Genomic DNA, 12378 nt, shown 5'->3' with positions numbered 1-12378 from the left:
TAATCGTGAACGCCACATAATTCCGCGGAATTAAAATGCTGTCACCGCCTAATTACAATAATAGGGCAACGGCTATTGGCACTCGAAACTGGATAATGAAAATAATTAATATAATGCTACTCGGTGTCATGCTATTCATTTATTTCACAAGTTGATCTTCCTGTCTCAGTAACAATTATGCTGCCAAATTATGTGCCTGCCTTTTTCCGGGTTCAACATCAGAGCACAAACAAGTTATCCCTGCGTGATCCGCGTCTTTTCACCCCTCCCTGCTTCGGGAACTAACTTAGTATTAGAGTTTGTGAATTAAATCGAGATTTGTGAATACATCCATTTTTATGATTCCGAAATATGAAAAAGATCGGTAAGTCGAGGGGTGCGCGTGTGTATTTAAAGCATCCAGAGTGGCTTAGACATACACTCACGGTGTACTTTGCTTCAGAATTAATGGCAGCCTTTTTTGCCACCCGTGAATGCCCCGCAGCTGTCACCGCACACAAATGCAGTTGAACACGGTCAAAACAGCTTCGTGCAGCTATGCAAAGAAGAGGGGCTGCGTCTGGACGCCACTCCCATTTACCTCAAATGTTTGAACCAGGTGTGTCCACACGGGGAGAAAAAGGGCTGCTGCGCATGACTGTATTGCGACTGTTTGTTTTGCAGCCGGTGGTGACAGACAAGTGACCTGCCAGCAAAGTCAATAGCGGGGGAGTAAGCGAGCGGCATTCCACCTCGCAGGCGGAGAGAGAGAGAGAGAGAGGACTGGACCCAGAAATATGACGCAACGACGCAATGGGAGCGTTAATGCCGCCCAAGATGTCATTTCCTGAGCTTCATAACCAGACTCTCAGCTAGCAATGCACTTTTAGCACCCCCGTGCGAGGTCGTTAATGCAGCCACTGTTGGCACGCACAAAGAAACTGCAATACGTTAAAATACCTTATTACTCAGTAATTTAGTTGTGTCACAGCAATTTGGACAATACACATATTTAGCAAACCTTGCATACAGTTTGATCGGAATAGTCGCATATGGCGTTTGTGCGCGCTCTGGGGTGCAATAATTGAAACACCTGAACAGCTCTCCTTGGCATGCCCGTCTTCAGGCCCGGCTATAGATGTGTGGGGACCCATATCAACATGATGTTTGGGGGCACCCTGCTTAGAGCAGAAACAGCCTGAGGCACCGGTAGGGCACATACATTACAGTGGTGACAAAGATAAGGTTAATGACCATTGGTTATCATGAGATGGCCAGTCAGCAGGGAGTTTAAACACAGTGCCTGTGCAAGGAATTTTGCCACCCTAGGCAAAATGTCATTTTGGCGCCCCCTCGCCCCCACTCCACTCCAGATCCTAACTTTTCTCAACCAACTGTCCTCATTTTGTTACCGATTGCCACAAACCCATTACCACCACCTAACACATTGCTCACGTCTTCTGCTGTGGATGGATCCCATTGCACTTTCCTTGCCCTCACATCTACCCGGAGTGTTAGGTTTCAGAAGTCAAATTGCACACTTTCCCAAAAATATATAGATATGCACACGTGTTTAAATATAATGTATGCAGACATACATATACATAGATGTATATATGTTAAAGTGATTGTAGTGACTGAGTGATCCTGCGCCTCAGTGAGCTTACAGTTCCGTCATTCAAGACCACACACATCTCCCAGCAAACCACCTGACACCATTCCAGTTAAGAAACCCATACCACAGCTCTCCCCCAATGCACCTCTAGCCTGACCTGTTCCATCCCTAGTCGAAAGCATACACAGCTCTGTCATATCACCTCCTGATTTTACAACACAACACCTGCTGTTCCTATTACAAATGAGTGCACGCTTTTAAAAGTAAAGTTGAAATGCTTAATTGCAGAAGTGGTGCTCGTTAACCAATGTGAGCCTGGCCTGCTAAGTGTTGAGGAACCATCAACACACAGAGAGGAAGGGAACTCAAGCCCTAGCATGCAGGAGGTGATCTGCACACATGACAGTGCACACGCAGCAGACTTGCCACCATGCTCCAGCAGAGATCTCCTTGATATCAATACATGTCCTGTGTCATGAGGGTCATCTATGGTAGTGGTCTGCAACCTGCCATGCTTCATATGCTCAGGTACATAGAGGTGTGGGCTAGCAGGGAAAAATTGGGACGCTGGTGTTCTTTCTACCAGCAGTGGGAGAAGAGCACAGCATTTTCGCTCTCCCCTCAGATTCCCCCTGGCCACTCATGTTGGGCCTCCCAGAGAAGCTGGCCTAAAAACCGCCAGTTTCGGGGAAAAGCTTCCCTCACCTCTCTGTGTAACAAAATGCAAGGGCGCACAACCAGGAGTGCACCTAGGTCAAAATTCCGGCGGGAACTAACCCTTCAAATGTTAGGAGAGGCAAAAACTTCAGAGATGGTGGAGGAGTGGCAAACTTACTTGTGTAGGGGCATCTAACTTCATTACTCATTGTAATGAGACTATTGTAGTGCAGCTTCAATGTTACAATCAGTTAACTCTCTCCTTTAAGTCTGAAAGCACCCACTGCTTGCCGATTCTGAAGGTCCTAGAAAGTGTGAAAATGGCAGGTGGTGTGCAATGAAAGACTCAATATCATAGCATAACAGGACATTGCAGAGTGTGGGGGCAGTACTCTGGACGGCCCAAGCAACGTCAGTGGCTGTGAGCAACAGGGGAGAAAATGTAATGTTGCTTCTACCACAGTTACTCCACCATAGAATCTCTGGTGCACTGACTGGCTGGTGAGACTATGGGCCTCATTCCGAGGTTGAAGGTAACCATGCTGTAATTTGCGGCATGGTGACCTCCTTACCGCATATCGGGTCCGGGTTCATCAAATGAGGACTTACCGGGCCATTCCAACCCGGACCCGGTACATCCCCATTCCCATTCGAGCCCCCATAGGGCTCAATGGGAATGGGGAGGGAGCTAACAACGGGCCCGTGAATAACGTGACCGTTGTTAGTTCCCTGGTCTGCGGTTTTACCAGGCGCCCTTTGCGGGTCCCACAAGCAGACTCGTAATAGGGCGGTAAGGAGTTAACAGCACCAGCACCATTACCGGCGCCGTTAACACCTTACCGCCCACCTAGTAATGAGGCCCCATGTCTGCCTGTCAAATTAAGTGTTACGAGACTGGGGGGCAGAGGGGCTAGTGCAGCAATAATGCAATTCTATGTGACAGTATTGAAGCCACTAGCAGAAGACAACCAGGGTACACCAATTTGTCCCTACACTTATTAAAACGGTCCTATTGTAAGGGTGTAAATGTAATCACTTATAATCACTCTAATTTCTGCATTTGAAGTCAGGGTGAGATTACATTATTTGCCCGGGATCACACACTTAAACTAAACAGTGAAGCATGGATTTTAATCCACTCTGCAATTTGGGCACGGCCGCCTTCTTCCACACTTTACTTGGAAACATTTTCAAGTTCTGGGTGTCAAGAGCTACAGTAATACTGTCCAATAGAGTTCACTTGCAAAATACACAAATGGCATATTAAATCATCATGAAAGCATGTAAATCCTTATAGCAGCCTATTGGGTCAAAATAATATTAGTGTACCTTTATTTTCCACATCCTGAATGGAAACTATAAGATGCAAAAGGCAAAATATCTATTTACCCACTTTATTTTCAGTGCTTTAAGACACAAAATAAAATAAGTGGTGTCATAAACTCACTTAGGTTTGGAGATTCGTCACAAACTCCCAGCATGTTTTGTATGTATGGTTTTAAGAACATTCAATTTAAGGACATTAAAGCAAACCTTACTTTTTAGCATATCAAGCTATTAGACGTTATGGGTATGAACACATTTCAAAGGTTCTTTTATTGCGTTGCTCGCTGTAACTGTCACAGATTTGCAAGGTGACTGGTGGTCTTTCAGTTGGAAATGTATTCACAATCATGCAAAGAAAGGCTATGCTACGTATAACAAAAGAAATGTGTTGTGGAGTTAATTACGGTACTGGCTGCAGAGCCAGAGTCACAGCCTGTGTGTCTTGAGGGGGCTGTGACTCTGGGAAATGGGCAGTGCTTGAATATCTGAGCCGAGCAGATAGTAGATTTGCATCGGAAAAACAAAATGTGCCCAGAAGCATGTTCCTGATCCTTGAACTGTTAAAGGGCACAGAAGCCCCGCCCCTGAGCCAACATTTCGGGGGTCGTCAGCCCGGTCAGCTCATTGACGTTGCGCGCCTGCCTGTCATGTATGTCCTGTGACATATGTGTGACAGCTTGAGCCGCAGAGCTGCATCGGTTGCGCTGCGCATCCCATCTGAACATACCAGCTATAGCACACTTTTTGCACCTGGTGAACATGGAGGCAATGGAAGCCTGCATGCTGCACCATGTGTACATCACAGTGCAAGCACCTGTCCATTGTGATTTATGGGAGCCATGTTGTACAAGGCGAGAACATGGTTTGTGCTCCCATAGCCAAGGTGGCCCACAGAAACATTACATTGACATGACATTTTCATGAATAATCAAACTGCGAATCGATGCATAGTGTTGTCGTACTGAGAATCCTCAAAGATGTTCGATTCAATTTTAGTCAACGTTATGAAGGTGAAGTGACACAAACAGAATTATTGAAGCTATTCAAGTTCTTATTTACAAAAATCATGTTATGTGCAGTTTTAAATTCCACAAACACGGCTAATCCAGCTCTCCAGCCTCCAGGCTAGTTGCTCTGCACATGTGCCTCAATGAGAGTGCAAGTCCTGAATGCTGTGGGCCCTGAGAGGTTTGGCAGCAGCACAGCCACATCCAGAGAACATGATTTCAATTTCATTAAGAAAAAAAACACAGAATGCAAGGAGGAAGACGCACCGAACATTACATTTCATTTACTGACTAGTATGTACAACAATTTAGGCCTTCTGACTTGGCACCTACTCACTGACATTCACCTGCCTCGAGGTGTGTCTCATCAAGAATTGACCAAGGACAGGGGCCTGCAACACCGGGGCCTTCTTGCTATGCACCACAGGGAAGTAAGGAAGGCTGCGCTGCTGCTGCAGACGTGTGGCGGTGGAGCAACGCCGGCACGCAGCAGGCCTCTGCTGATAAACTGATCGACTCATGTCGCAAGAGCAGTCACGAGGTTCGAGGACATCGCACGTGCGACGTTAATGTGCAAGTGCAAGACGAGTGCCTGCCACGCCCACACGTCCTGGCACACGTGACCCAGCTCGGCTGACCCCAACCTCGCGGTGCCTGCCTAACATTGCCTGCTGCTGTGAGTGACTGCTGCAGAGTGCAGAGAATAGTTAAACATAAGTTATACATATTTTTATACAAAAGTGTTCAGCGCCGGCAGAAATGCCACACCTAACATTTGCACATATAAGAAAGTGCCTAACCTTGCCTAGTGGACACGCCAACCCTGATTAAACACTGAATGCCCACTGAAGAGCTATAAACCCTTCTTTGCCTGATGTGGTGGAACCAGTGTTAGAAGGCAATGAGGTGATTCACTTCTGTATATCCCATGGGAATTGAGTGACAGATGGGCTCCTGGAAACGCAGCTTGTAATGCGAGCACTACAAAATGCACAGTTTAAGCCCCAGAACAAAAATAGAGAAAGTAATATATTGCTGTGTTACAAGACTGCTGACTGGTAACATGTGGGCAGTTACTGGGGGCCCCGCTGAGGTTCGAGGCACCTTTCATTTGAAAAGATTGAAAGGCCCGGGCGCTGTCCATGCCTGTCTTAAAGAGGTTAAGCATAAATCTTTTTAAAATGTGTGTTTCGCAAACAATCACCAAGTTAACACATTTTTGTCAAGATGCCTGGGTGGCACTCAAGTGAGTCTACATTTAGCCATTATCAAATAATGGGGGACGTACAGAAATTACTTCCTAAGATAGTACTGTAAGATGAATTTAATATTTGTATGATGTTTTATAGTATAATGCATGAATTGGTAATATGATATATTTTCTCGATTTATTTCTCTTTCTTTTGACTTTTTTCTTTTTTTTTCCTCTTTTTTTTCATGTAATAGTTGGCCTTTTGAATGGATTTTTATACATTCGGGCATAATGTTTCTTGCTAACCATAAATGCTTGTTAAATTAAAATAAAAAATTGAAAACAGATTATATATCAATAATCTTTTATTACCTCTGGTCCAAGTGTTCCTCGTTTTTTTGTTTAGGTGTTCCCCGCTGCCACACCACCAGACATAATATATAATCCTATATTATGTATGTAGAATGGTCTTATATTTCCTCTATGATGTTGTGAAGTCAGCCTGGCATTTCTGACTGCCCATTTGTCGTGACTGAATGATGCAAAAGCTTGCAGAAGTGATGCAGTCTACCCCACCCCCAACACGTCGCTGTCCTCCCATAGCATAATGAGGAACACTGTACTTTGTCCGGCTGTCCAGTTTTGTGGTTTATGTTTTGTGCCAGTGGCGGCCTTCACATGGGCTTATATAAGCATTTTGATGCTGCAAAGCCAACTCTGGAGGGATGCTGGTTTGTGGACTGGTGCCCATGGGCATGGGTGGCAGGTTTAGACTGCTTTTGGAGGGCCTTGGCACTCTTGCTCTCCCTGAATGTTCTGTGAACCTTTTCTTCCAAGTCATGCCCAACAGCTTACCACTCACCGAGGTCCCTTTGAGGGCTAATGTCCTTTGTGATGAATTGTTTCCTAAGTCTTTCAAGTAAGGTAAGTTAGTCTACGTGTGATCACTGAGCCCCGGACGGTAAGACTGCTGCCCGAGGAACGCACCCCATCGTATGCAGGAGCTATATCTCACCAGGCATCCTTTTCAGGATGGGGCACCCTCTGCACCCTCCTCCACCACTGTACACCAAGACTGGAAGTCTGAGAGTAGGAGGTGCAAGTCGAAAGGAGCATAGATGGTTGGTCTGAAGAAGAGACTGTCCTCAGCGCACCATCTGCATTGTCTGCTGCGGCCTAAGCGTCCTCTGATCTTCATGTCGTGACAGAATGGAGTCCTTCTGCAGTGAGGCCGGCATGGAGGGTTCCCCACCCTCGAGGAGGGTAGTGTCGCCCTCTGAGGATCTTCCTCTTAACTCCTGGGATGATGGGGAAGCCCAGGCATTGCCTAGCACCAGATGAAACCCTCCTGGCGACTTCTGCATGATGAAGATGATGGGATAAACTCCCTTCCCCCTCAACTGGCCTCTCCTGGATTGCTCTCTTCACCTCCAGGTTGGGCCACCTTGAAGCTGGGCTGCCCTCATGCCAGCGTGCACTGGCAGTGGTGTTACGTTTCCCTAATGGAAGACGGGAGACTGGCAAACTCATCTAGTTTCGCTGACTTTTTTGTAGAAGTTTTGCTTCCTTCGGGTGAGCATAATAACGTGAGTACGCAGTCAGTAAAAGGCATCATGTGTTTTTTTTGTTGTTGACGTTAGTGACTCAGAGGCATGAAATGCAAAGGCAGTGGCTTGGCTACACGTGGGAGCCTTCAGGGGGCTGGACGGCGGGTCCAGGCTACAGGAGAGGTGCAGACCAGAGTGTCACAGCTACCCGTCTCAGCCAGGGTTGACTTCCCTGCTCGTGTGTCCAGGGAAGAAAGAATAAAAAGTAAACAGGAGTGGCGAGAGCACGAATGGCGCAGGTGGAGGCAGTTGCTGGGCCCGGTGACTCCCTCGGGAGCGATGAAAGGCCCCGCTCACTCAATCACTCGTGAGCTGGAACTCCCCCAACCTTGGCCAATCACAGGCAACGCAGGAAGAAGAAGGCATTGGGCGGCTGCCTAATATTTATCTTGGGTCTATTATATTGCAGGCTAGCTGTGATTACTTTCAGTTTGCTGCAGGTCTCACTGTGTGCTGTCCATCAATCACACTGCTGTGTACACTAATTCGTTTGCTAATTTCTCCTCTCTGGCAGCACGTGATCAATCAGAAAGGAACGTGTCTCACTGAGAAACTCACATTTTACACAAAGTGTGTCTCTGGTTTTGGAAAGGATTGCCTTGTCTGCACAGGGTCGGACTGGGCCATAACATTATCTCGGGCACCAATGAAAAAGTGGCCCACAGTTGCCAATGGCAATTCATTCCTTTTGTGACAGTTTGAATAATACCCAAGGGGTAGGTTTTTGATAACTTGATGCAAATTGTGCATTATAAAGAATATTTATTTTTTAACACTGGTCAAAACAACTAGTCGCATGGTGAAGTAAGTTATCAAACTGGCCCACTTTGACCAAAAAAACAGGGCCACGCTAGCATTTTGCGTTTTTGGTTCGGCCATTGCCCTATTGCCCTGTAGGCCGGTCCGAGCCTGCCTTGACACCTCTCTTGGTACCCCAGCTGTGCACTTCCCTTGTGATCTCTGCAGTTGCGAGAGCGCCGTGAACAAATAATCAAACACTGGGCTGCGCAGGAATGACAAAAAAAGCAGAGGTCTATAAGAGCACACCAATTTTGGAAGGATCCCATTTAAGGATACGGTATACATTAGCTAAACACTTAGGGTGCAGAGGAGGAATACAGGCTCTGTCACAGAGTCTAGAATATACAAAGAACAAAAGGTAAGTGTCTAACTCTAGAGACACTCCCGTCCCCTGCACACCATCAAAGCTGAACAAATCAGTCAGACAGAATTCATAAAAAGAATCAAAGTATGTATTTTTATACTTGTGAACAGTTGCAAATTAACAAGAGACATTAGTGTATATAATACAAAACATTCTAATAATGGCAAATAAATCAAGAACATTTTTGAAATGTTTGTAAGGACGGCCGTTGACCTGTGGATGACGGTAACATTTGATACAAGAGAGTTCCAAGCTCAATGCGTTTCGGGGTGACGACCCCTTCTTCAGGAGCAAAAAGTCTGTAAAGGTATATGTAGAGAAAACCTATCACAACATAACAGTAGTATTCAGAGAGCCATATGAGTCCAATACATCATTCGTTAGATCTCTAAACAGAAAACAAAAAGCTAAACACAGAGACATCATCAAATAGCACGCCAAGCGTATAAAACCTAGCTTGTGAAATGCATACAGTAAATAACGATTTAACAAACATAAATAGCGGTGTTAGCGATACACTAATGTCTCTTGGTAATTTGCGACTGTCCACAAGTATAAACATATATACTTTGATTCTTTTTATGAATTCCTTCTCATTGATTTGTTCAGCTTTGATGCTGTGTAGGTGACAGACGTGTCTCTAGAGTTAGACACTTACCTTTAGTTCATTGCGCAGGAATCCCAGAGGAGGCAGGTTTGTTAGATAAGTCTCCCATTTACATCAATACACTAAGTACAGACTAGGAGCTTCCTGCAGTGGACCAAAAGGAGAAGGCGAAAACTTCAAAGGCAGGCCGGCAGCGAGAGTGGGTAGAACACAGCCATTATGCCAGAAGCACAATAGTTCCATCAGTATGCAGACACGGCAAACTTGGGTCAAGAAGTTCACAAACTTGCAAAGGCGGTACCCACAAATTGACACCTACATTTCCAACTATGAAGACACAAATGAATCAACTGAATTAAAAACCATATGGAAGCCATTGCCAATATAGATAAGCAGGAGACGTGCTCTTTTGATAGTTTTACCGATCAAAACTTCCCCCAGTCTATGGATTGAAGTAGATGCCCATTGGTGGACTCCCTTGTCTGAAAATGTACTGAATGGGCTCATCCCCCAACATAGATCCCAACATTGGAATAAACGAACACACCCCAGTAGGGAATGAGACCAGGAGATAGATTGCAAGTTGAACAACGTTTTATAACAGATTAAAGATGCACGCAGAGCACTCTGCTGCTCTGATAGTGCTCTGCCAAACATTACATGAGCAGCACATTATAAGATTGAAATGCGTCACTGCTGATGATTTTATATAGGTGCATAATACTTGAATGTCATAGGCTCAATGTGTAGGACTAGTATGGATACATAAGCAAAAGTTGCACCAGACTTGCTCGAGGCTTGGGTGTTCGTTGAGCAGCACGTGGGTCAGCTGGGCTCATCTCCGTTGGGTGAAGGTCAGATACACACGATGAAACATAGCTAACTAATCTATCTTAGCAAAACAGGAACTGAAGGCATGCAACAAATAACAATTGGAAAAAGTGGATAGTCATGGGGATGCTGTGGAGTTCATTTTGTTCGCTATCTGATTGATTTTGCTCTTTGAACCCTGGGGCCTGTTAAACTCTGATGCCCATGCACCCACCTTGAACGTTTTGCTCTGTTTGATGCCTCATGATATAAGCCGATATGTGTAAGGTTTACTAGTGAAATACAACGGTAGGGGATTAGTTCTGGGGTGAGTGGTTATCCTGTTCATAATATGGGGGTTAGATGTGTATCTGCATCAAGAGAGGTTGGGAGACTGTGGCCTCTCAAAGTGGGGGTCGACAGATCATAGACAGGTTTGTGGAGAGGGATGAGCACAGAGGCGGTGGTTCTGCTCCGGTCACACACAGGGCAGTGAGCTCAGAGGAAAAGAAAGAATGCAGGAAAAAAAAGTATCTGTTTGCAAAAATTTGCACCTGGGCTTCCGTGAGAAAAGAGTGTATGCAATGCAGACAGAGGAGGAGGCGATGGGGGTAGCTGGGCTGGCTGTTTGCGGCACTGGACAGTGGGAGAGATGGCTTTTGGAAATCATTGTGTGGCCTAGTAAAAGGATGGAGTTTGGGGGAAGTATAAAATGGAGTCTTTGTGTGTCTTCCAATGGCTCCTGCCCTCTGTCTTCAGAGGGCAGAACATGAGGACGTCTCCCGCGATTGGATGAGCATGTGATTCATTCCATACAGAATGTACACGGGGTCAAAAGGACCCTTCCTCCCTTACCGTACATGGAGGTTCCTTGTTATATCAAATGTAAGTAAATGTATCACTCCCCGTTCAAGCATATGGGTTTGTAATCCGTTGAGTGGAACTTTCTTGAACAACTTTGCTTGACCAAACTTTGGGTCACCTAGGACTCTTGTCCATCCTATTGTCCATCAGAAACAATAAATGAGGGACAGCCTACATGTAGTTCCTACATTATTTTGAATACATTTAAACATGTGTAGACCACTTATACCCTTAGAGTTCTGGTACATCGAACCTCCATCTTCTCAGGTACCTGCAAACAGTGCTTAATTTGTGGGGGTGTTTGCCAGAGCTACACCCTGGCAATTATTTTCTCAGATCACGTTAATTGTGAAGTGGCGATAGTCAGTGCATCCATCAACCACAATGAGCAGATGCGCGCTGCAGTTTAACCCCAAATATGTCAACACTGTGGGGAACACAGTGCTAGAAAATATTTGGGCCCTGGCAATTATTCTTTTTCCAAATTAAGAACCGCCTGCACATATTTTCCAAGCTTTTCCTGGGTCTCTTCCAAAAGAAAACTAGTTATCACATTTAAAAAAAAAATGTCAATGCATTTAAAGTGTGATGAAATGGGCATGGTTTGAATATATAAAGAAATTGGAAGGAAAGTCGTTTTTATTAAAATTGGCCCCACCTATGTGCAGAGATTGTCAATGCCCAACTGAACTGAAGGCCTTAATGGACACCTTGAAGTTGCTTCCGTCTGTCTTAGCTGGATTTGTGCTAAGGTTAATGCCCAGGAATGTTACATTCTGGTTGAATGGACCACAATAAATTAAATAATTTAAAAATATGCTCTGAGTATTGTCGATGTTTATTCTGTACCTGAAAATAGACCAAACCTCTCAACACATTCAAGCAGCCAGGGACTGACCAAGTAAAGTCAGAGGAACAAATAATATTTTCAGCTTAAAGGACTTGACTGATCTCGTCACCTATGTAAGGTGAGAGAAGAGTTATTTTGTTGTCCTAGCAGATCTTGCACATAACCGGTTCTCCACAGATGTGAATATGGTGCCAGTAAGATGGCTCTGTGGGTTAAATGCTTGTTGCTGTGATCAGTGTTTGATCTGCAGGTCGCAGGTTGAAATCCCAGCAAGGCCAACTCAGCCTTTCATCCTTCCGAGGTCGATTAATGAGTACCATTTTCAATTGGGTAATAATAGTAATGTATGTAAATATGTCCTATGTAAAGCGCTTTAAATTAAAGCGCTATATAAATAATGAATTATAATTATTATTATTATAATAGCAAAGACATTCAGTATGATGGTAGCTATAGAGGTGAGAGGAAAGGATCACTTTTCCTTGTAGGCCCTCTCTTTTCTGTGCAAAGAGACCAGCATAATATTACCAAAATTCTTCCCCGATTGATCTTTTGATGAGTGAGGAACTGTCCAGCTTATTTTTTACTCTCTTATCTCTGTAATTGCTTCAGACTGTATTGTGTTTTGTTAACACATTTTTTATTCTCTATCCTTTTAGGAGCAGCAAAGTACGCCCAGCTCCTAAACTACAGCATAGT

Source organism: Ambystoma mexicanum, chromosome 3p (assembly GCF_040938575.1).
Source record: "Ambystoma mexicanum isolate Mex_15411 chromosome 3p, UKY_AmexF1_1, whole genome shotgun sequence".
Taxonomy (NCBI): Eukaryota; Metazoa; Chordata; class Amphibia; order Caudata; family Ambystomatidae; genus Ambystoma; species Ambystoma mexicanum.
Note: the sequence above shows the minus strand (reverse complement) of the source record.